The sequence below is a fragment of the Lagopus leucura genome, unplaced genomic scaffold (genome assembly GCF_019238085.1).
Source record: "Lagopus leucura isolate 7727_CA_CO unplaced genomic scaffold, USGS_WTPT01 Super-Scaffold_797, whole genome shotgun sequence".
In the NCBI taxonomy this organism is placed as follows: domain Eukaryota; kingdom Metazoa; phylum Chordata; class Aves; order Galliformes; family Phasianidae; genus Lagopus; species Lagopus leucura.
This window is the reverse complement of record NW_024962259.1, coordinates 1,383,646-1,389,823: the sequence shown is the minus strand read 5'-3', so window position 1 is coordinate 1,389,823 and position 6,178 is coordinate 1,383,646. Positions and strand designations below refer to the sequence as shown.

Genomic DNA, 6,178 nt, shown 5'->3' with positions numbered 1-6,178 from the left:
TACTTGATATTTAAAGTATTAATGATGCTTGTGTGTGCTGGCGTCAGTGGCAAACTTCTGTATCAATTATGTATCTCAGTACTGTATAGTTAGATTTTTTCATTATTTATGGCTGTTTTCTGCCAAATTCTGCCTCCTCCAGAAATGGGTCACTGGCTGTTTGGCAATGTGAAACAATGTTCTGCAGCAGAACACTGATTTCTCCTTAGCAGTTTTTCTTTTTAGGCCTGAGAAGCTTCAGTTTCTCCTCAGAGCCCAGACATGGCTGGCATGCTGTGGGCACTACAGCGTGAAAAATACTCAGACCAAGTAATAATGATATACATGGCCACTTCTTAGCATGAGTATTTGTCTTAATAACGTTAATAAATAAGCCATAGAAATCCTTGGGTTGCCATGAATCTGCTGCGGGTTAATAGGGACCTGCATCCTCTCCCCTGCCCTCTGCATTGATTGTGAAGAGCATCTCATGGATCTCTGGAATCAGGAGTGAGAAACACAAAGCATTGCTCTGCTTTGCATTGCAGTTTTGTTTCTGAGTCTCCCATGTTTCTAGAGCAGCTGTTTCTGGTTCTTCAGAAACTTAGCACTTAACCACTTTTTTTGCACTGGAACACTTGGAACAGCCTTAGTGATGTTTTCCCTTTTCAGTCTTTTTAATGATGTCAAGATCTTGTTTTTGTACGCCTTGTTTTCTGAGATGCTCTCAGTTGCATGTGGAATAAAGCTAACAACAGCCAGAGAGCAGGGTAGTGCCACAGAGGAACTGCAGCAAGGTTCACCCAGGCTTCTGGTTATGGCCTTGTTGAATAAAGCTGTCATTAGAAATAGCTTTTCCTTATTGGGAGGACCTGCCTGAGGATACACTGGAGTTGTAACAGAAGTGCTGGTAATGCTGAGTGACTATTTCTGAAATATGCATGCTGCTGGGATGTGAGCTCTGTTAGCAGAGCCAGGGCTGGTGATGGACTACTGAGCAGTAACCTGTGGGCTCTGGTAACGTGGCTGTGTGCTGTGTCTGGCAGCAGCAGGGAGAGCCATGTGGGCAGAGAAGGGCTGTGACTGGGTCTGTGAGCAAGTACAAGTCTCATTGCTTTTGATAAATTATTTAACAGAACACCTAATTGCACGGCCTACTGAATGTAGGTTGGGTTTTTGAGCCTCTTCCTTCCTGTTAGTTGGTGATTACACAATAACTGACACAAGGGAACCAAAATCAAGTGAAGCTGTGCTGGAACAGCCCTGCTCACTGCTTGAGCTGAGCATGGCTGCAGGCAGGAGCTGCTCCTGGAGCTGACATCCAGAGCCCTGGTGAGGAGCTGACATGGACAGTCTGCTCTGGAGTGGCTGAATGGCAAAGTGCTAGAGCAGCTGCTGCCAGGTGGGAGCAGCGTTGGGGATATGGGTGGAAATGGGATGAGTCTGCTCTGGTGCAAGTTACTTCTGAGTGTCTTGCCTAATGCACACAAGCTCTTTACAACTGTATGGAAATTACTCAATGAACTCGGTCCAAGGAGTCCCACAAGGTCCTGCAGTAGGGTGGGTCGTTTTGTGTCTAATTTAGATAGTATTGGATTGTGGCAAATTATTCTGCGTTCTTCCCTTGTGCTTTTATGCACGCTTACTGAGGGACAAAATGTTTTTTCTTGGTTGAGTGCAACTTCCATTTTTAGCAGCTGTCTGGGCTCCGTGCTTCTTGCTCCATGTTGCTAAAAGGAAAGCTCTTGGAAGGCTCTATTGTGAGCTTCCCAGTCTGGCTTGTGAAAACTGCTGTGGCAGAGTCAAAATCCTTGCATGTGAATTCAGTAAACGAGCTGTGATGACTTGAAGATAAGGAATCAAAACATCCAGCAGAAGTGCACACTTGAGATGTTAGAAATGGTCACCGCTCACACATGCACTCAGGGGCACTGGAGACCACATTGCTGTGTCTGCTTTGCTCCTCAAGAGAAAGTGGAACAGTTTGATTAATTGCTGAGCACTCGATTTGACAAGCCTGAATTTGATGTAGGCTGCTCTGAGGAGGGCTCTGGTTCAGAGCAACTTCCAACCTGTGCCTTCATACAAAGGGTGAAATTCAAAGGGCTTGTCTTCCCAGCTACTGGCTGTCACTAGCAAGATGTACGTTTGTTCTGCAGGCAACAAGGGCTGCAGGGCATGGGAGGATAAGGTAGGGACATGTTTGTCAGCATACACAGTAAGTGCATAAACCTAATTTCTCTGTCTGGAGAGTTTAAAACATGATGTAATATGGATCATTGAGATAACACTGATCAAGGCAAGCTAGCATTGATTAATTTAGGACTTCAGAGGAAGCATAAGACTCTGTGCCTCTCAGTATCTGCTGTCTTTGAATCCAGTGTTCAATGTAAAGGATCCTGTATCTTGCCAGTGTAGAAGATGCTGGGCTGTGTTCCCAGGCCTCTCCCCATTGACAGGTAGCAAGACTTACAGTCAAAATGCTTGCAGCCTTGCTAGGTTTCCCTTTCTTTCCCCTATCCAGGATCAGAGGTCTGATGTCTCTGAGCCATGGTAAAGGCTCTGCCCTGTGTTCTCTAGTTCTTGTTGGCCAAAGCCTGGAAGACAGTCAACTTATGTTAAAGGAAGCTACTTCTTTCTCAGATTCAAAAGGGGAAACAGTAGAGGAAAAAAAGGGTGTGTATCTCAACACTGAAACTCCCCCGTGCAGACTTGAGATGATGAATGACTGTTTCCACACTGATCATATACCATGCAAATGACATTTGTGGGATGACACCAACCCTGTGTCATTAATGGCCAGCAACTCACATCAGGCTGTTAAGTCAGTCAGCACTTCCACAATTAGTATGTGTGCTCAGCAGCCTGACAGCAGGCTCAACTTTGAGTGCTCTGTGTACCTGCAGTCTTTGGTTGAGAATGGTTTTAAGCTTCTATAGAAAGAAAAGGCAATATCTGTAAATGATGCAGGCCTTCTGGGGTTGCCTAGGTGTAATGTTTTGCACTGTCTTCTGTATGAGCTTGATTCTTTTACATTAATCCACATCTAGTCACAGAAGCAGCTACCAATTGATGGCCATTTCCCGTTGAAGCCTCTCTTTTTCCTGAAGAAAGAGGGAACAAGCAAATAGCAAACCTCCAAAACAACCAGCATTTTCAAAGAGTTAATGTTAGGATTTGCAGGGGAGAAAGCTGAGCAAGCTGAGCAGGCCTTGAGCAGTGGCAGCCTTTTTAGCTCATGTCTGACATTTGCTAAAAAAACCGTCTAGAATTAAGGGAAAAACTTCCTCTTCTTCATGCAGATGACCCAAGCAGACTGTCTTTCACCCTCTCTCCCTTCCCCTCTTACAAAACGTTGAGGAGAAAAGGGGATGTGATTCAGACCAGGCACAGCAAAGCGATGGGCATCAGAGCTGCTGTCTTCAGTGTGACACAGGAGCTGTGTGCACAGCACTGCTGTGAGCTGACGGGGGGATCCACGCTTGCAACCTGCAGCTGTGAACTTGGCATTTAAGTTATACCTTTAAAAAATACTCTCAGAGCTTCCAGTTTTATCACCTGGGCACCACAAACCTGCCTTCTGCTGCAAAGGGTGCTCTGTCTACGTGACTCTGCAGTACTGAGGGAGAAACACGTTTTTCAGAACGCAGCAGATCCTTTGTTCCAAGTGAAATGTTGCCATTCATTGTGTAATAAATCGGTGCATAATCATCCCTACTATCTTTTATTTGTGGATGCCAGCGAGGCCAGGGAACATCTTTTCAATGGATGAACGTCAGCAGCAAGTCACCCTGTCTGTTTCTTTGTCAAGACAAAGCACTGATTGACAGAGATTTCCTCCTTCAGAAAGGAAACCCCATTTTCCTGCAAGAGTAGCATAAACACACGGAGAGTATTTATACAATGTGAGATGCAAATCAGTTGTCAAAAGTAGCTCCTCACTAAGACTAGCAAGGTAAAATGTTTTATATTTCCCTTGACAGAAGCAAGGATCGAATGTGAAAGCATCTGGCTGACAGCCGAGCCTTTAGCTGGAGCCAGGCTTTATTTTCTGTGCCCTGTATCATTTGCTTGCAGCAAGACAAATGTCTGTGATTATACCAAAGCACAGGGGGACGTGCAGCATCACACCTTTGCTTACACCTTTGGCTGCCCTTGCTGTTGGAGCAGCCCTGTGCAGGGCAGCTTTCCTTGGATCAGAGCTACTGCCCAAATTTAAGCAGTGTTTATAGCAGCTAACTGAACGAGGGTCAGCTTCCATCATCAAGGAGAGAAAAACCACTGCAGAGAGCAGTTCTCAGCCTGAAGCTGTGTCCCAGGTTGCTCATGTGAGTCTCTCCTTGGTTGGGCTGCTTTCTCCCAGGCTGTGTCACTTCGCACACCTCGAGTGAAATGAAATCACCTCCAGCCTGCGTGCCGCCTTCCTTACTGAGGGACGGGCAGCATGTTGAGAAGAGTTCTGCAGAGCGCTCAGACTCCTGGAGAAAAGGTCTGCTCTGTCTTCTCGTGAAGGATCACTTTCTGTGCAGCTCCTCCAGCGGCTCTTTGTGGCTGGGTTTCATCAGTCCAGTTCCACATTCACTTTTGCAGTGACCACTGCAGAATGGCTCCGGGTCTTGGCAATGGTGTAGGAAATAACCCCACATTTTACAGTTCCTTACAAGCAAAAAACTGACAAAATCCTCATTTGAATTCCCATTTCCTTAGCTGCAGCTCTTTGGATCACGGATTTTTGTAGTGTGGACTGATTTTTTCTCCATCATTCTGCTTGCATTTCTTGCGGACCTGGATGTCTCCCCATTCCCATGTCTCACTCGGCGCAGGTAAACCCAGCTCTTAATGCAAAGTCTGTCAAACGGGTCAGAGCTGAAATCATCACCATGAGAAACAGCGGATCCATAGCACACATAAATGGTGAGATTGTTTTCTGCTCTCAACCCTGTCCAAAGAACTGCCTGCTGATGTTTGCAAGTACGCTCAGCAGCGTGCCTCCGAGTGCCTGGAAATGATGAGGGCTGGGGGCGTTGCATGCATCCAAACCGCCCCTGTTTGCTTCAGACAAAATCATCTCAGAGGGGCAGAGCAAGCAGTGCTGTGGTCCAAGCACAGGACTGAAGTGCAGGAGATCTGAGCACTAAATATAGCAGCTGTGCTCAGTCAGCACAGCAGATAACATCCCGCACCGGGACGGAGCTCTAAGTGTGAAATTAAATCCCCATCTTGGCACTGAGAGAGCTGGGATCCTGTCTGTTCTCTGGTTTGTGTCTCTCAGATGTCTGGGAGAATGAAAACATCAAGAAACAAACAAACAACAGAACACAGTTTAGAACTGTGGACTGAATTCTTCCTTTTTCTCAGTGATTTTTATGGGTCCCTTCCACCTCGGGACAGTCCGTGATTCCCTGATCGTGCAGCACGCCTTACTGATGCTTGCAGAAGCCTCTGAAGGCAGACAGACATCACGGGGCTTCAGACCTGCCTTTTGTTTCTTGTTTTAATGCAAACACCAAAGAAACAGAAGCTGTGGGGCCGTGCAGCTCCTGGCAGGGAAACACAGACAACACACCTACAGAACCCAGAATCCAGGAGCTGCGATGCTCCGCACAAGAGAAAGAAACCCATCGATGGGCGCGCTTATCCAGGGCAGCGCAGGAATCACCACCTTCTGCCTTAAGCTCCGCAGCCTTAACGCGCTGCCCGGCTCGGAGGCGGAAGGTCGGCGTGCCCGGCTCCGCCCGTGCGGGGAAGGGGCGGAGGGGCGGGCGGGGCCGGGGCGGCGGGGCCTTTTCCGGCTGCGGGGCTCCGTGTCCGTGTGGGTCCCGCGTGGGTCCCATCCGGAGGTCCGTTCCTCGCCGCACGGACACAGCGATTCTGTTTCGGGTATTCCATCCGCAGCTCTTCGTTTAGTAGTGGTCCGTGTGACGCCTGCACTGGTGCCGATCAGTTGCTGTGTATGCGCGTTAGCGTTTGCTTGGTTGTCTTCATAGCTGTGGAATGAATTGCGTTAATAAAATACGCTCCTCTCTCTCACGCGGACATGTAAAGCGAGTAATTGCGCTCCTGCCGTCAGTGAGTGCTGGAAAACAAATCCCAAGTGCAGTAAGGGCAGCTACTGCACAGCTCTGGGGGGGGGGGGCGGGGGGGGGAGGGTCGTGTTGGGATGTGGGATGGGATGTGTTGGGATGTGTTGGGATGTGAG

The 6,178-nt window shown here is 48.0% G+C and overlaps 1 protein-coding gene across 4 annotated transcripts in view; it reads left to right on the top strand.

Annotated features, from left to right (window-relative positions):
* The first annotated feature begins 5,757 nt into the window (after positions 1-5,757).
* ARSG (arylsulfatase G) overlaps positions 5,758-6,178 on the top strand; it is a 39,472-nt gene continuing 39,051 nt past the window's right edge. The window contains exon 1 of one of the 4 annotated variants that reach the window (XM_042865210.1): positions 5,758-5,859. The gene's annotated coding sequence lies outside the window, so the exon portion shown is untranslated. Of the gene's footprint in view, positions 6,079-6,178 lie in introns of all 4 variants that reach the window. The other 3 variants (XM_042865215.1, XM_042865211.1, XM_042865214.1) reach the window with 3 other exon arrangements.